Consider the following 19,027-nt stretch of genomic DNA (forward strand, 5'->3'; position numbering starts at 1 on the left):
TACGCTTTACAGAATCCCTTACACCTGGCCCTTTCTGGCGGCTTAGTCAGCCGGAATACTCGCACCTTCGACTAACAATATACGGACCAGATGGTGTATCACATAGGAACACAAAAAAATTAAAAAGTCTCTCTGCGTTTTGTTTAACTGTAATACAATTTTAATTTAAACCGAATGACAACCATTATAAAAAAAAAAATGTGGGGACATCTCACACACGGCCATCCGAGTGACATGATCCGACCCCAAGCTAGGCAGAACCTGTGTGTGTTATGGGTGTCGGACAGCTAATATATCTACACAAATACATAGATAGATAGATACTAAATAGCGGAGCAGAGCGGTGGTAGCTCAGTCGGAGAGCGGTGGTAGCTCAGTCGGGTAAGTGCCCGCTTCTCACGCAAGAGATGCGGGTTCAATCCCGGCGCTGACATGTACCAATGAGTTCTTTTAACTTAAGTACAATGTATACCATCGCTCTTACGGTGAAGGAAAACATCGTGAGGAAACCTGCATATCTAGATTTAGCACATCTAGATATGTGAACCCACCAACCCGCAGTGGACCAGCGTGGTGGGAAATGGTCCAAGCTTAGGAAGGCAGTTTAGACCTTGGGGATATGCACAAAGGTTCCACTCGAGAGAGCCAGGTGCAGGTACTTACACCCCCACAGAGAATAGAATAGAATAGAATAGATACTAAATATAAATATCAACACCCAAGACCCGAGAACAAATATCTGTGTTTAAACAAAATATCTGCCCCAGCCGGGAATCGAACCCGAGACCTTCGGCTCAGTAGTCAGGGTCACTAACCACTACGCCATTCGGTCGCCAACCATTGTAACAATCAATAAAGTCACAAATATCTTCTTACCGAAATAATTCAAATGAAGAGATCAGTAGCAGAAGTGGGGTATTATTTTTCGACACGTTTCTTTAGCACTGACACTCCATCTCATTCGTACATTCTAAATCACAGGCCGGAATACTCGGGGCGCAACGAAAAGGAGAGAAAATTCTGTAAGTTTCCACTAGTTTCCAGACCCCGGCCCCCTGGGTCCGGGCTGCTGAGAACCAGATCCACTGGCGAGGTCTCCGAACTGGCAAATAAAAAGGTTTGTTTGATAGAAACTTGTTTTATTTACTTTTGTTGTAATGAACGGGATTAGGGAGTCTGTAGGTAGTTTAGGGCTAGGTGGAGGTAGGAATTAGGTTAAAATAAATGTAGTGAATGTAGGTGGTCAAATAGGCTACTATATTATTGTTCTTAAATCCTTAATTGCACAACTATTTTGTCGGGTACGTAGGCGACCTTAATGCTAATAGCATTTTCTTCCAGTAAACCTATGATATTGAAGGTGATGCCACTGGATTATGACAAATAAACGGTATTTTCCTACTTTATACATAACTCATCCCAATAACAAAATACTTATGTCAAATTTTAGGTATTATTGGATACTAATGATTACCTATGACAAAACACATAGGTAGGTTTAGGTAGAAATGCATTTCTGTTTGAATTTCTATAGAAACTTCCAGAACTCATGGACATCTCACACAATACGCAGAAAGGGGCACAAAGGGGTCTGATACAGTCCAACACGATTTGTCATCATTTGTCTTCTCTCCGCACCGTCGGGTCTAAACTCTGAATCGATAGTCACACAAAACACCCATGAGCCTAACTCAAGCAAGAGGGGTTACTTTAGTTTGACAAAAAGTAAAGAACTAGAACTGTAATGCAATCATCATCAGCTCGTAATCGTTCATTGCTAGGCCTTTCGTTTGAATGCGCAGGGAAGGCCTATGCGTTCATCTCAGCAACTTCTACTGGAATATCCTGCGCATTCGACCAAATTTTATACCGACTCTTTTACGGTTCAAGCAATTAAGCTGTGGAACTCTCTGCCTCTAAGTATCCGTAGCTCTAAATCACTGCAGGTTTTTAAAACTTCTGTTAAAAAACATTATCTGTCTCAATAGTTACTTACCTACTTTCGAGATGTTGTATGAATATAGGTATTTATTGTATATATATAGGATGTATGTATGTTTGTATGTATGTAAATAATGGTATGTAGGTATATTAGTTAGAATATGTAACTTATGTTAGTATTTATGGCTTAGTGGCTTAACGTCGGGCCGTCGCTACGCCGCTCCACGCCTACAAGCTACTTTCGGCACGCCGCTCCCGCCTACAGAGGACTTTCACTACGCCGCTCCGCAATTTTATTCACTTAAGGGCATGCTATGTCGAAATATTTAATTCCTAACATTGTATTAAAGGTTTAAACTGTATGTTTTGACTTCAACTTACTATGTATTAGTAGGTAAATATTGTATTATATTAGATACGTAGTATTATACATTATGTTTAATATATCTATTGTATTAGATACATACATATAGTATAATATGATTTATATAGTATATAGGTTAGGTATAGATATATGTAAGTACATTTCATATACCTATGTTGTATTGCTCTATCTACTGCATTTTTTCATAGACAACTATTTTGGGGAAAATCTATATACAGGGTTATTGGTAAGTAGACCTGATCCTTCCAGGAGGTGATAGAGGAAGGCATTTCTAGTCGATTATACCCTATAATGCATTATCCGAAACTTAACCATTTCAAAGATATTTAATATTTAAAGATTTTTTGAATTTTTGCCAAAATTTCATGTTTAAACCCGAAAATAAGAAAAACTAGCCATATTTCAATACTTTTTTTGTTTGTTTAGCATTAGTAACATCCTAATAAACTAATAAAAATAATAAAATGTGCATTATTCGACTTAAATTAGACACAATACCTCAAAATAGATAAACATTTTTAAAAAATATTCAAAACCTAAAAACAAATAAGTTAAATTAAAAAAGAATTTCATATAACAATTTTTTGTGCACTTCAGCTTAAAAACATATTGTCAACTTATAAGCTTTCAAATGAGATATTTCAATATCAAATCAATTTAGGTATCACCAAGATATGGCCAAAACAATCAGAGAAGGCGGACAAAATTCATCAGAAAAACTAACAAAATTAGCGCAATTTAAAGGTAAAAAGTGTGATGGTTTTCAGTCCTGTTCACTTTAGTATGGAAACCCCTGTTGAGTTTTCTCCGCCTTCTCTGATTGTTTTGGCCATATCTTGGTGATACCTAAATCGATTTGATATTGAAATATCTCATTTGAAAGCTTATAAGTTGACAATGTTTTTAAGCTGAAGTGCACAAAAAATTGTTGTATGAAATTCTTTTTTAATTTAACTTATTTGTTTTTAGGTTTTGAATATTTTTTAATTTTTATTATCTATTTTGAGGTATTGTGTCTAATTTAAGTCGAATAATGCACATTTGATTATTTTAATTAGTTTATTAAGATGTTACTAATGCTAAACCAGCAAAAAAAATTGAAATATGGCTAGTTTTTTTTATTTTCGGTTTTAAGCATGAAATTTTGGCAAAAATTCAAAAAATCTTTAAATATTAAATATCTTAGAAATGGTTAAGTTTCGGATAATGCATTATAGGGTATAATCGACTGGAAATGCCTTCCTCTATCACCTCCTGAAAGGATCAGGTCTACTTGCAAATAACCCTGTATGTACATAAAAAAAAAAGTTTAAGGTGTTTTGGGGAGTTGTTTTAGGTATATTTTTGTATGAGAGCAGAGGTATATTTTTGTGAAAAATACTGGTAGACAATTTAAGATTTGGAAATTTAAATCTGTAAATATCTCGGCAATCGTAAGGTGCTTTGGAGAGTTGTTTAGGGGGAGTTGTTTTAGATATGTTTTTGTATGAGGGCAGAGGTATATTTTTGTGAAAAATACTGGCAGACATTTTAATTTGGAAATTTAAATCTGTAAATATCTCGGCAATCGTAAGGTGTTTTGGGGAGTTGTTTAGGGGGAGTTGTTTTTGGTATGTTTTTGTATGAGGTCAGAGGTATATTTTTGCGAAATATACTGGTAGACAATTAATTTGTAAATTTAAATCTGTAAATATCTCAGCAATCGTAAGGTGTTTTGGGGAGTTGTTTAGGGGAAGTTGTTTTAGGTATGTTTTTGTATGAGGGCAGAGGTAGGTATATTTTTGTGAAAAATACTGATAGACAATTGGAAATTTAAATCTACCTGTAGATATCTATGAACTTGTGCATTATATGCATAGTATATACGTGATTTTTTTAAATACATACAAGTAATGAAAAAGTTACAATATTGAAGTACATTTCAAAATTGTAGCTATACTAAATCATATCAGTATATGCATATTATTTATTTTGTCATGTATACCTACATCATTTATTTATTGATTATTAAGTACACTTCTTTGATCATAAATATCTTTCATCCCTAAGGTTTTCTTGAAAAATCGCTTTAAGCGATGAGACTGCCAGTTTTGTACATATGTATTTAAGTTATGTTACATATGTGTGTGTACAAACTAAGAATATTCTATCTATCTATGTATCTAATATTAGTAAAAAAATTAAATGTTTATGAGAGGGCATCCCCTTAACTTGAAAATGTTACGCGCGGCATAACGAAAGTACTTCATAAGCGAGGAGCGGCGTAACGCAAGTAGGTTGAAAGCGTAGGCTCGGAGCGGCGTAGCGGCGGCCCGACGTTAAGCCAGCAACTCGTATTTATGTAGCTATAGTATGTATGGTTTATTTAGCTATATTATAAGTAGTTAGGTAGTAGGTACACCGCCCTCAAATTTTCTTTACTTTTATTTCTTTATGTTTAAGGTTACCTGTAAGAGATCGCTCTAAGCGATAAGGTCGCCTATTGTTCATTGTTCCTAGTTTATAAGTTCTCTTTTTTATATTTTAATTTGTGGTGTTCAATAAAGATATATTCTATTCTATTCTATTCTATTCTACACAAGTATACATTATCAGTTTTTCACGACGCTCTGTATTGGACCTTCTTCATCCAGCCATTACCGGCTACCTGTCTGAGGTTGTCGGACCAGCGAGCTGAAGGGCGTCCAACGCTACGCTTAACTGTTCATGGTCTCCACGAGAACTTTTTAAGATAAAGGTCATCGGGCGTTGTGGCTAGCTTCGTGGTTAGCCACAACGGGCTCAGAAACTTCGTTTTTAACCGACTTCTCAATCAAAGAGAAGGTTCTCAATCCGTCTGCACGTATTTTTATTAGCTAGAATGACCCGGACCGGATCCCCGCACGCCTGGCAATTAGACCCGGGTCCAACAGAAGTTGTGTCGTATCCGGCACGTCTCTTGACCTAGGTTGAAGATAAATTGCCGATGATAGATTTTGTGCAACGTGACTACACTACCTAATAGTGATTCTGTACGAAGTGCAAATGAAGTATATTCTCGCTTTGTGTAGTATCAAGTCATGTATTAGGCAAGGTATTTGCTGCACCTACTTTTCAACTGTGATATATTCATTCCCTGTGTAATATCTACTGATGTGTGTTTTAATAAGTACTTACCTACCTAACTAATAGAAAAAATAGGTGTTGTAATTTAAGTTTCTCTAAGAAGTTCTTTCTCGGGGAAATTCCACAATCAGTTGATGCATGTAGATCCTACGAAAAATCCAGGACAAAGTTTGTTCCATCCATTTTGTACTTTACAACAAAAAAATACCACCACAATGAAAGTGTAACACTTTCATTTATAAGTCCAACACCCACTTCTTATACAAACATTATCTAAACCAACTCAACCCTTAAACTATATTTCAAGGCCCGTGTGTGACCCACAGACCCCACTAGTCTACTGTTCACTTGCTATAGCTAGCGAAGACGACGTCTCTCGAATTAATTAGTGAGGCGATGTGAGGCGCCTGGCCACTACTGGCGTAAGAGACTCACAAGGGGTTTGTGTTAGTATAAATGTATATACCTCTATGTATATTATGTATACTAGCTTTTCTCACTAGCTTCGTTTCGTCTCAAAAGGTTGCCCGTGGGAATAACGGAATTAAGTAGCATATGCGGTAGAACAGATTGTAAGCTTACTGCATGACAATTATGATAAAAATTGGTGAAGCGGTTTCCCCGTGAAACAGTAAAAAAAAACATTTATCCATCCATACTTACAAACTTTTTCATACGTAGAAATTTTGGAGTTGGATGGTGAAAACATAGCCATCCATTTTTCTTGCTTACATACAAACACATAAATAAGAGCTTTTTTCATTGTATAATAATAATGATAATATAATTATGATGTAAAATTATGTTTTGAATCCAAAATACCTAACGTTCATTTCACCTAGCGAGCCACAATCCTATTTGACGAACCAAAGGCATATTCCCTTACAGAATATTCAAGTAGAACCCGTAGTTAGTGATGCTAATAGTCATCGATATTGTTGGACCGCGGTGAAGGTGATTTTATACATATCTGAACAACGTACATTAAACGTTGGGACAATTTGTTATAACATTGTATTTTGTGTGATTATAGGCATAGACTAATAGGTAATTAAATATTAGTTCTTTGGATCTATTTATATTTAACTTGTAATAAAGATGGCAGAGAAATGTGTTTTTCTGAAACACACAAAGTAGGTAATTTTGTGTAAAATTTTTCAGCAATTTATGATGACCTATAAAATGAGTATGGTTTTCAAAAAAATAATGATTTATTACATGATTTCCAGTATACGTTGGATAGTTGGTTTCAATGGTTTCAAGCAACTGCGTTTACTTCAATGCGGCACGTTTACTTCATCACGAAATAACAGCCAATCATAATTATACGGAATAAAAACGACCAATCGCGTCGCCTCATTTATACCTCTCATCTAGATTCAAGACAACGCTCGCGAAATATGACACTCACTCACATTTCTGTGCACGATCATCGTTGTATATCAATATCACGTTTATAAGGTCACGGAGGGGCCAAAAAAATAAAAATATAGCCACGATAAAATGTCTTCCTGTGTTTTTTTTTTATTATTACGCTCTGATAACATTGTGGAAATCTATTATGATAGGTAATCACTAAAAACCTGAGTGAGCCTCCTCATAATAATTATGTTGCTTTTATGTATACGAGTAGACAATGGACAACATTTCATTTTCTTTACCCTATATTTTTATTAGCAATTCGGAAATTTTATAGAAAATTAGAGGACCCGTATTTTTTAATTTTGTATATACATTAATTTTTGCTTGTTATTTTTAACTTTAAAGTTAATTATTTTAAAACCGGAAGTGACGTCACATATTAGGCTCAATTTTTATTTTTGTCTATTGCCTTAGTCTCGAAAAAAACATAAATGACACTGACAAGTGACATTTAAACTTTGTTTACATGCCAACCAACAAATGGGTCATTTTCAAATGACATTGATATTCCTGATGATACAAAGTAATTATCATGTAAAAAAATAAGCAGAAGCATTTTTCAGAAGCATTTTTTCAGCTGTGTAGGCGGTGGCATCCTCGGGGATATATTATATAGAGGTCATCTCTTAATACGTACTAACCATTTTATATAATAAATAAAAAAAATAGTCAGAAAGTGTCAGAACAGAATTTATGAAAATGACCCAAATAAACAACAACGTCACGATAAAACATCAACGTCAATCAAAAATGAAAGTGACAGTTACTTTGTTTTTAAATCTATAGGCTTTGATCATCAAAATGCATCGCACCTGATGCATGACGTCATCAGCACTTTTTTACTATTTTATGATTTTCTCGAAAATGATACATCCAAAAAATACAAAAACATTTTTTTTGTGGCTTTTAGAGCTAAATCTCGAAATGGTTTTCGATTTATAGCAGCTTTAGTTTTTTGAAATGTTGTCCATTCAAAAGGGTAAGTAATAAGTATGTATTTTGTTTTTTTTTTCATTGTTTTTTTCAGTTCACGAAGTCCCAAAAGTCGTAGAAAAAAACCTGTTCATAATAAAGAGTCGAATCACTCCCTTTAGGTTTACAACTTTTTCAACACCTGTATAACAATAATTATGTCTGCTAATCTGACTGGCAATCCTTTCACCATGGAGACAAACCCTAGTCTGGCCCTTGTGTAACTTGCCACACAACCAGACGAAGACCATAAATGTCTCGATGACCTCAAACCTTAATGAACCTATTGAAATTCCCGTCAAAATTATAATGTTCTCAGAAGTGTCGGCGGGTCGGCCATTAGAACTGTGTATATTCAGGACACCTAAACCAATATTTGGTAATCCGTAATAGCTAAGGTTGAGCAGCTGACTATATGAAATATTATAGTAGTAGTGGAAGCTTTCTGCTAAAATAGCCAAATAAAGTTTTTTTTACTTTTTTCTAGTGTATTATGTTGTTGTTGTTGTTGTTCCTATGGCACCCCAGAGGTGCAGAGGGTCTCCACTAACGTCCGCCACTTCCGCCTATCTTCGGCTGTACTTTTGGCCTCGCTCCAGCTTAGTCCAGCGGCTCGCAGCTCGTTTTCGACGCTTCGCCGCCATGTCTGGACAGGGCGTCCTCGGGAGCGCTTGCCATTTGGTGGCCTCCAGTCAAAAGCTACGTTTGCGGCATTCGTAGCTCCTCTTCGTACAGTGTGCCCAATCCATTTCCACTTTCGCTTCGCAATTTCCTTGCCGATGGGAGATTGTCGGCACAGCTTCCACAGATCTTCGTTACGTATTGTCTTCGGCCAGAAAACGCGCAGGATCGATCTTAGGGACTTATTGACGAACACTTGCAGTTTGTTCGTCAGCCCTTTCGTCACTCTCCACGTTTCGCAACCAAAGAGCAATACGGACTTCACGATGGAGTCGAAGAGGGAGATTTTTATCCACCTTGTGAGCACATTCGAGTCCCAAACAGGTTTGAGCTGGGCAAACGCAGCCTTCGCCTTCTTGATCCTGCTCTCTATATCCTCATCTGCTCCTCCCTGACGGGTGACCGTGCTTCCGAGGTAAGTGAATGTATCGACCGAGTCCAAGCGTTGGTTATCGAGTATTAAGGCGTCCGAGGTTTTAGCCTTGATACGCATATCGACTGTTTTGCGTCGGTTTATTCGCAGACCCATTACTCTGGCTTCCTCCTGCAGGTGTACGAGTTTCTCTTGTAATAGGTCGAGAGTTGGCGAAATCAACACTATGTCGTCCGCGTAGTCTAGGTCCTCTAAGACACCTGAAGCCCAGCTTATGCCTCTCGGGATAGCAACCACGTTCCTCATCACATCGTCAAGAAGAATAACAAATAGGAGCGGTGACAGGAGACATCCCTGCTTGACGCCAGCTGAAATGCGTATTGGGGCCCCAAGCTCTTTTTCATGTACGACCCTACATGTACTGCCCTCGTATAGCGAGCGTATCACTTGGATGATGCAGGCTGGTATGCCTCTGCGTTGTAGACTTGACCACAACGCGGTCCACTTCACGGTGTCGAAGGCTTTTTCGAAGTCTACAAAGGCCAGAAATAGCTCCGACTGCCATTCGACACATTGCTCAATTGTATTATACTAATATTGGCGTTTTAACTTACAATAAAACGCTTATTAAATACTTACCTATTCGAAGCCTATACATATATAATGAGAGCGGCACTTCCGTTTTCCCTAAATCGTGTTTTTGTTACCTGTTTGCACACGTTTTACTCCTTCCTCCACCGCATGGCAGGCCGGCGCTCGGCTATATAAGGGCCGACGCGCGGCGCTTGCCTCATTGCGTCATTAAATAAGTTTGCCAGGCAGAACTTATTGTATAGGCTTCGAATAGGTAAGTATTTAATAAGCGTTTTATTGTAAGTTAAAACGCCAATATTAAACACTGTACGCTATTCGAAGCCTATACATATAATGAGAAGTGTTTGTTATCGCCTGGCGGTGGAGGACGCCAATGTGATCTCTAGGTTCTAACTGATAGCAAGAGGCTAGTCAGGTAGTGATGCATGAGTCAGGAGAGTAAAAATTTTGAGCTGTGTGAGGAGTTAATTAGGGTAAACTACCCTGTTGTTGACACCCCTCCATTTATTGACACAGCGCGGAATAATTAAAGAAAACAAGACAACGCTTCGTTCTATTTAGTTATATTTATCTTTGAATGCAGCAGTAATAGTTATTCTGTAATGGTAACACTCGGCAGTCATTTTTACAGCAATGGCTGACCAATAAAACATAGACAATTCGTGCCTCTCCGTTGCTTCTTTAAATTCCGCCATCTTGGATCGCTTTTTGCAAAGGACAGTGGCTACTTTAGGAATAAATTTGCTAGTATTTCTTAAAAAAAAAATGGTTAAATTTGTTATTTGGACTGAAAAGGGAACAAAATTCCTTTTCCATTTCTTACCTCAAAAACCACTTATTTTCGGTTTTAACTTCGAATTTAGGTGGTGTCAATTATAAGTAGCACTTTTGGTATATTTTCCTAATATTGACATATTGGGTCAATAATTGGAAGGAATGTTTTTTGTTTTCATGCTAATATTTTAGCTTTTTCCGGTAGTATATCCTATAATGATCACGTTGACACTATTTAATCATTTATCCCACACGAATTTCCAATTCATGACACAGTGTCAATACAGTGAAATCCAATTATCGACATAGTGAATAATCTATTTCCCTATTATTGACATGTCTATATATAGGCAAAGTGTCAATAATTACGCTCATAAACGATAAATATTTTTATGGGAGCTTACCATAAAAGTGGCAGTGAGAAGTGAAGCAGAAAAAAAACTTTTTCTGCTTCACTTCTCACTGCCTTTCTGCAACCTATATGAAGTCGTCTGACTATCAGGTGGCCTGCCAACTGCTCTACGTCCACCTGTCATCATTTTGCCTGGCCAAAAGTGTCCTGCATACTTCCCACCCAGCTGAATCCACCTCGTAATCTGTTTAAACTGGGATTCTGACCCGGCGGGTAAACAACTATCAAGATAGGTGTTAAGATTCACAAAATTTAATGATATCCAGCTGTATCGTTCGTTTCGATTGGGACACTGGACATTACCTTAGTCTTGAACATGTTTATCTACAGGCCAACCCTCAAGGATGCTACGTGTAGTTCTGCGAGCATAAACTGGAGATATCAGAGGCATATTCATGATTATTCATCAAAATAAAGATGCGACAAAGCTACACCACACTTTTTCTTTGGCCTTTCTCTTCCAGCAAGTACTTACCAGGTCTAAGATCAGCCTCGGTCCTGACGGCCAAAAAGCATGCTATGTCACGCTTGCCTGTTCGTTACCTCCACTCGAGAACTCGATTACTCCAACTGTCTTTCTTCTTGGGTGGCTGGCCTATTGGCATCTCACATTGGATCTCTGATGGATTGATTACACCAGTTCAGTCCGCATTACGACTTTATATCGGTGGACCTGTTAGCCCAGCTGTGACCACGTTCCTGAACCATATGCATCATCAGCAGCAGGACGCACTAGCTGGAACCTTTGAGAAATGCCCAGGAGATCATGAGACGAAGCAGCCTAACTCAGTGGGACTAGTCTGCTAGCATTAGCATTAGATGCAGTATATATGGTATGTCAGATAACTAGCTGTTGACTTATGGTATGTGACACTTATGGTGTTTCAATATATCACCGTGATATACCAAATAGAGAACCGGACCCATGGTACCCTCCCAAAGGTTTAATTCCTGTTTAAAACGGTTTTTATTACCTAATATCAAGCATGTCAATAATTGGCACAGGAGGTGTCATAAATTGGAAAACCCGTGTCAATAATTGGGAAATAGGGGTTCTTTCACATTTATAGCTGATAATAAAAAACTAAGACTATAGGGTCATTGTTTTGTCAAAAATATTATAAATACCCCTGAGACCGCTACGGAAAAAAATACCACAATACTAATATTTTATGCGTATTTATGGCCAGTTTTGCAGACGACTCGTCTTAAAGTGTCAATAATTGGGTAGTTTACCCTAATAAGCAGTTGAAACAAAATGATTAATAGTCTATAAACTTTATTGGATCCAACCTAGGTACCTATACATAAGAAAATCATTAAGAATTAACTGTTTCTGCATTGATAGATACATAACAATAAAAATTAACTAAGAGTTACAGTAACACATTAGTAATATTAATATCAGTTACACTATTTTATAATGATCCATCTTGATTACAATAATAATTTCAATCAACAAATCATCAAAAGAATATAATAAATCGCCTATGCACAACGAAACAGATTGCTCATACTTGTATTAGAATGATTGGACCTTATTTCTCTACGGTAAAATTGTCTGAAAGTATCTCCAGAGCGCCAATTACCCTGAGCTAAGATACTATCGAGGGGGAAATTGTCTACCCAGTTTTTTGAAGCCACTGCAGCTCTAACGCTTCCAGGCGTGGCTTTTATCCCTGCGTCATTCAGCAATGACTTGACCCAGGTACCAATTATGGTACGGGATGCAGCCTTTGGTATACCTCTTAATGTAACAAATAGGTTATTTACATTTCCCCTTCTTTCTTGTGAAAGTCTTATAAGAAGTTTAATCCAGTAGATTGGGTTCAATGCCTCACAAGTATCATTATTAAGCAGCTTCCACCCACACTGTCTGTAATCTGTTGTGTCCGTTTTGGACCCAAACATTGGCCATAACACTATGGAGTCATCCGTGGAGAACATGTGGTTAGAGTCGATATTTAATAAGGTTAGATCATGAACCCTTCGACCAGAGCAAAGTAATAAGAGGGCAGCCGTGTGGCGAGAAACTTCATACAAACTGTCCTTGTTCACCTGTACGGTAGATAGGTATGTAGTTAGTTGCTTCAAATCCCAAATTGGAGGTTTTGTCAACTTAGGCTTTTTAAGGGATATTGCTTTCAGGACCTGCTTCACTAAACTGTGATTACTTAAAGATCCAGAGCTTTCGGTATTACACATAGTGGATACCACCGACTTATGCAACAATATAGTTTTATATGCTAGTCCTTCCTTTTGGTATAGATCGGATAGATATCTTGCTAAATCTGAACCCGTGGGGCAGTTCATGTCGACTCCATTATCTTTTATCCAATTACACCAGCGCCCCCAAGCGCTTTTATACGTTTTTAAGGTAGAGTCCCGCCACCCAGACTTGAGAAGGTTCTTCTGTTCATCTGACCACTCTGTTAGATTCCGAGACCACCCCCACATTTCCATACCTCTAGAGTCATATCTTGTACGTTCGGAGGTGGCAGCGAAGTTGCTATGTCTTTGAGGACTTCTTGAAGGTTCCAAATCGTGTGGGGAGGTGACAGAGCTCTCCTCTTCAGATCTGCTCGCCAAAATACGCGCTCCCAACGAGGCACAACTAGGAGATAAGTTCCTTTCGCCATATTCATGTGTTGCAATACCTTCGGAACCAGACATGGAGGAGGAAACACCCAAGCGAGTTGATAATTCCAAACTTGGCTCAGAGCATCGTGAAATTGCGCTCCTTTGTCCGTCTGATCCAGCGATGCGTAGGTGGGAACTACATGGGCTTCGCGAGATGCAAATAGGTCGATCTGAGGTTTCCCCCATTTGGAGAATATTACCCCTGTTGCCTGCGGTAGAAGATGCCACTGAGACATCTTTTTTAGTCTTGATAAGTGATCCGCTTCGCAATTGTATGTTCCTGGCAGGTAGTGAATCCTGAGATGGATCTGAAATTGGTCGAGTAATTGATAGATTTGGAATGTTAAGTCCATAAGAGTCACTGAGCGAGTACCTCCTTCGTTTCTCAAGTAAGCTACAACGGTCCGGCTGTCGCTTTGCAACAGCAACGACGAATGTAGAAGCCCTAGCTGAGGACTCTGTTCCAATACTTTCAGAACTGTCAGGAGCTCTTTCTGATTTCCGTGTAGTGACCTTTCGGATTTTGCCCACGGACCCGACAGGTTGGTGTTGTTCAGTTTCGCGCCCCACGCTATATCCGAAGCATCGGTCGTAAGGAAGTGAGTCGGTGTTGGCATTTGTATTGATGAAGATTGATGGGCATTGCTCAACCACCATCGTAGCTCCTGAATGACCTCGCTTGGAAGGCAAAAGCGGAAAGTTGGATTCTTTGATGGAAAAAACGTACCTTCACTCCCCAGGCTTTGTCGAATTAGAAACTAACGACGAAGTCAAGGCATATGAGTCCTCTAAGAATGCTGCTTACATGGAAAAGAGTTTCGCAGCCTTAACCTTCGCATTATTGAAGCAGAGAGAGTCTTTAGAGAATGGATTGCGTGAATTTATTAAATGGAACCAAGATTCCGACCTGGTCAGTTCCACTGACGTTAAGGACAAGCTCGAGTCAATATTCCTGAAAGGAGACTTTTTTAAGGTAACTACTGACGCATTGCAAATGGTCTGCGGACATAGGGCGGACATAGTACAGCAGAGGCGAGATGCCATCTTAAAACATGTCAAAGACCCCCTGGTAAGGTCAACCTTAAAGAAAGTTCCTCCGTCGTGTACGAACCTGTTTGAACCTCAGGCTTTCACTACGGCTCTGGAAAAGGCCGGGGGAGTCAGAAAGACTTTTTGGACCCATAAATCAAATCCCACTGCCTCAGCTGCGCAAGCAGGCTCAAGTGGCAATAATCGGCGCCCCGCGCAGGGGTCAGCTTATTCATATGCGATGCCTGCGCAAGGCTATAACGTAAAAAAAAAAAAAAAATTATGCCTGCGCAAGGCAATACATACCTTTTAGCCTTGATACGCATATCGACTGTTTTGCGTCGGTTTATTCGCAGACCCATTACTCTGGCTTCCTCCTGCAGGTGTACGAGTTTCTCCTGTAATAGGTCGAGAGTTGGCGAAATCAACACTATGTCGTCCGCGTAGTCTAGGTCCTCTAAGACACCTGAAGCCCAGCTTATGCCTCTCGGGATAGCAACCACGTTCCTCATCACATCGTCAAGAAGAATAACAAATAGGAGCGGTGACAGGAGACATCCCTGCTTGACGCCAGCTGAAATGCGTATTGGGGCCCCAAGCTCTTTTTCATGTACGACCCTACATGTACTGCCCTCGTATAGCGAGCGTATCACTTGGATGATGCAGGCTGGTATGCCTCTGCGTTGTAGACTTGACCACAACGCGGTCCACTTCACGGTGTCGAAGGCTTTTTCGAAGTCTACAAAGGCCAGAAATAGCTCCGACTGCCATTCGACACATTGCTCAATTGTATTATACTAATATATAATTCAAGGTCTGATTTTTACCCGACTGCCCAAGGAGGAGGGTAATTTTTTGTTATTAAAACGTATCTTATAGCAAACAAATTAGGTATTAATTCTGAATTTGGCGAAAATAGTGCATATTTCAAGTAAAGGAGTTGTTACTACCTACACATATTTTTTTGCGATCTTTTTCATCACTCCATCACCTATATCAACGAATCCCGTGTAGTTTTTCCTGTCGAATACCATAGCACATCCGTCAAATCCTTCATCAAACGCCAATCGCACAGCTAGCCATAAGCTGAAAGAAATCAGCTCAAGTCGTCTGGAGCGGTTCATTGATAGATCAATCAGTCACCTCTCATTTGCATAGATTCATTCACTGGTGAGACCTTTAGATACTCCGCTACTCGCTACGCTAAGCCCGTTCGAATACCGAAGTAACCTACTAGAGATTCCCTTTCAGACGGTCGTGGCTCAGGGGTGCCACTCTTGAAAGGCAATGTATTGCGTCTGTCTTGCGTTCCCTACATTTCAAAAATCATAACTCCTCTTCAGAGGCGTTTTTCCGAAAAGTAAAAGTACTAATATGATCAGCTAGGTAATGTTTATTTGTAAAACCTAGAAACAATAGTATAATGCCTACAATTTAGAAGTAACTTGCAAAAAGGCCAAAAACTAAGTCTAAAATAAATTATACATTCCGGGTACTTCGTTCTTACTGCTAGGTTTTAAAAAAGGCCTAGGTTATCTTGATGAACATTTACTTATGTAATTTTACTTTTTGTAAAATCGATCGAGCGATCGATTCGATCAATTTTACAAAAAGTAAAAATACATAAGTAAATGTTGCTGTTGTTGTTGATGCTAATCGATTTTTTGAAGAGAAGTTATAATTTTTTTTAATGTTAAGAACGCAAGACAGACTCATTACATTGCCTATCAAGAGTAGGGGCTACAGAGAGTAGCGACTGCACAAATATCACGGCGCGACTAATAGTTAATTGAAATGAACAAAGTTGCGATGACAGTTGGTTTGTTCAGCGCCCCAGTTCGCTCATTGACGCAGCTTCAGTCCAACAGTTATCAAGTCTGAGTGGTTCGTTATGTATTTATGAAATTGTTCCCTTGTGTTAGTGTAGGAGACGGTTTGAAAGGAGAAGAGCAAAGGTAATTAGTAAGGATAATTCTCTTCCCTATTATTCAAATGTACATTACATTCTATCTCTATCTTCTAGCGGAAACTATCATGAAACATTTGACAGATAATGTATGCAGGTGACAGAAGAAAACCAAAACTTTTTTCGTTTACATAAATTGCATAACTTTTACTAGAGGCCAGAAATGCTGTCTACTACATTATAAAATGACGGGGCCAAAAAAGTTTGCTCGGAGCTCGGAGTCACCAAATATTCAGTCTTAGAAAAGAGTTTTTCAGTAGTAAACCTGATGATGTAGTTGCGTTTTCTAGCTAGTTTTTGCAGGATAGCTTTAAAAGGTTAAAAATACCAACATGTTTGCTTTCTCTGCTACACTTTTCATTGTTCTAGTGCTTGGGAGTAACCAGCCGTTTAGTATTGTTGTGTTTAGGGACTGTTGGCTGAACAGATGAGGTAGTCTCGGGACTACTGCTTAGGACTATAATCCTGGACGAAACATTGTACCTAGTCACTTAGGAATGAGCTGTTTAAATAGGTTTCAGAGAAAATACGAGTATACAACAAAACTTCTGTAACTTGAAACTCAAGGGAAATATTTTAAAAAATATTTCATGTAGGTAGGAGATTTTTATGAAGTGGAAATAATTATGTAACAGTTATTGCATTCTACATTACTCCAATCAAATCAAAGAAAGTCCGTATACTTACATAAGATTAATAGATAACCACACTGAAGACGAAAAAGACGTGCAGCAATGTACTTTTGCCTGACAATGACAAAATTAGATTAGGCTACCTATCGCTATAATATATGTATATATTAAGTTTATATGTGTGCGTAATATACATATATTATTATGCTTCTATGTGCGTTTGACTCATACATAGCTACTAATGCTATATGGTTTCACATCACCTCTCAAGTCAATATACTATACACGGGCCATTTATACATAATACACTTTCCGGATTGTTGTTGATTGGCCATGGAAACCTATTATTATTGTCCTTACTAATTAGAGAGATAATTATGCGGAGACGCCTAATCAGCCTAATAATTGTAAACAGACAGGTAATTGTTAACTTATACTTATGTGCAATAACAATGTTGCTACATAGAATCAGATATAGACAGAGGGTGCCAATTTGTTATCAACATACAACCGCAGTAAAGTGAATTTCACAAATGAATGGAACGGCTGCTTTTTATTCGCGACTTCGAGGTAGGTTCTAATAAAAGCTCTGTATGTTGAGTATAGATTATCTTTCGTACGGGATGTCAGCTGATAAATGTTTTCACTGTGTGCAGGATGTTTCACAAGTACCTAGTGATGTGAATTTTAGAAAGTTACAAAAAAAGTTATTTAGTTGTGCCAGTGGGAACTTTGGGCTTACGAATCATAATGATAATACTTTGCAACCGCCTGAATTTTTTAAAAGTTATCAACATTTATTTATGCTGTAAGTACCTATTAATGTTGATGAAATTTATTGTGAAATACAAGAACTCGGGTATAATAATATATTAGTAGTAACAAATAATGATTTATACTTATCTAATCTATATTTACTATACCATCTTTCAACAAAGCATGTGGAACGTATAAACCAGCAATTAATCAACTATACCCTAGTCAGTGCCACTTAATAGTAGGTTCATACAATGTTGCTAGTACAACTATAGTCAATAACTAGGGTTAGATGCAATTGCAACGGATATATACTCGTATTAGTGCCAAGTCATGCTTGAGCCCGATGCAACATTCGAGATATTCGACATTGACAGACATTGCATCTGACTACTCCAGTGTTTACTTGGAATAACTTGACTTGGGGTAACTTTAACTGTGAACTACATTTCACTGAATAATAATTTTGTGGTGGGGTATGCCGTTTATTTGTTTCTATGGGGTGTACATTATCTACATTGTATAATGTACTTATCTTACGATCTGTCTACCACACGATCTATTGTCACATTCATCTGTTTTTAATATTTTGTAATAAATGACAATAGCAAACCACAGCACAATTATCTTCAATCTTCAAATAACAGCAGGTGTTTTTAACTTCCTTAGAGACAAAATATACTACACTTAATAAACTTATTTACTGTAATCTTTCAGAACAAACCTGAATAATCAGTACATCAGCTGGTCTTAATGGCAGAACTTTTTCGTGCAAACGATGTCGAATTTACTTATAAACAACCATTTTACGTTTATATTTGCTTGTTAAAAGTATTAGCTTGCCGTAAGTAGGCTTGTTATTTTGGATTTATTTCTCAAAATCATGCCGTAAACAAAAATTCGTATTTTAGTCATATTTCAATCCGCAGTTTATTTCCTTTAGCTCCAATCGTAACCAGGGTTTGGTTTATCAATTACGTCATCTCCATATTAAATATACCAAAAATCCTTGATGATGATGATGATGATGATGATGATGATGATGATTGGTCCGACCGATTTCGGCCATGGCGACCACTTCGACCCCTAGTTCTGTTGGCGCACGTGCGCCCTAAGATGGCTTATATAGCCGATCTTTGCGGCGAACCCCCTTGCACAGTGTGGGCATGTGAGTACGCCGCCGACATAATTATAGTTGATGGCGGCAGGTGGACGAGCTTTTAGCTGGTCGCGTTTCGCGTCTAATTCAGCTTTACGCTGCAGCTCGAATTCGCGTACTCGCCTTGCCACCACCCTGCGCCATTCAGGCCGTTGTGCCGCCAAATCTTCCCAACGAGAGGGCTCA

The sequence above is a fragment of the Plutella xylostella genome, chromosome 23, assembly GCF_932276165.1.
Source record: "Plutella xylostella chromosome 23, ilPluXylo3.1, whole genome shotgun sequence".
NCBI lineage: Eukaryota > Metazoa > Arthropoda > Insecta > Lepidoptera > Plutellidae > Plutella > Plutella xylostella.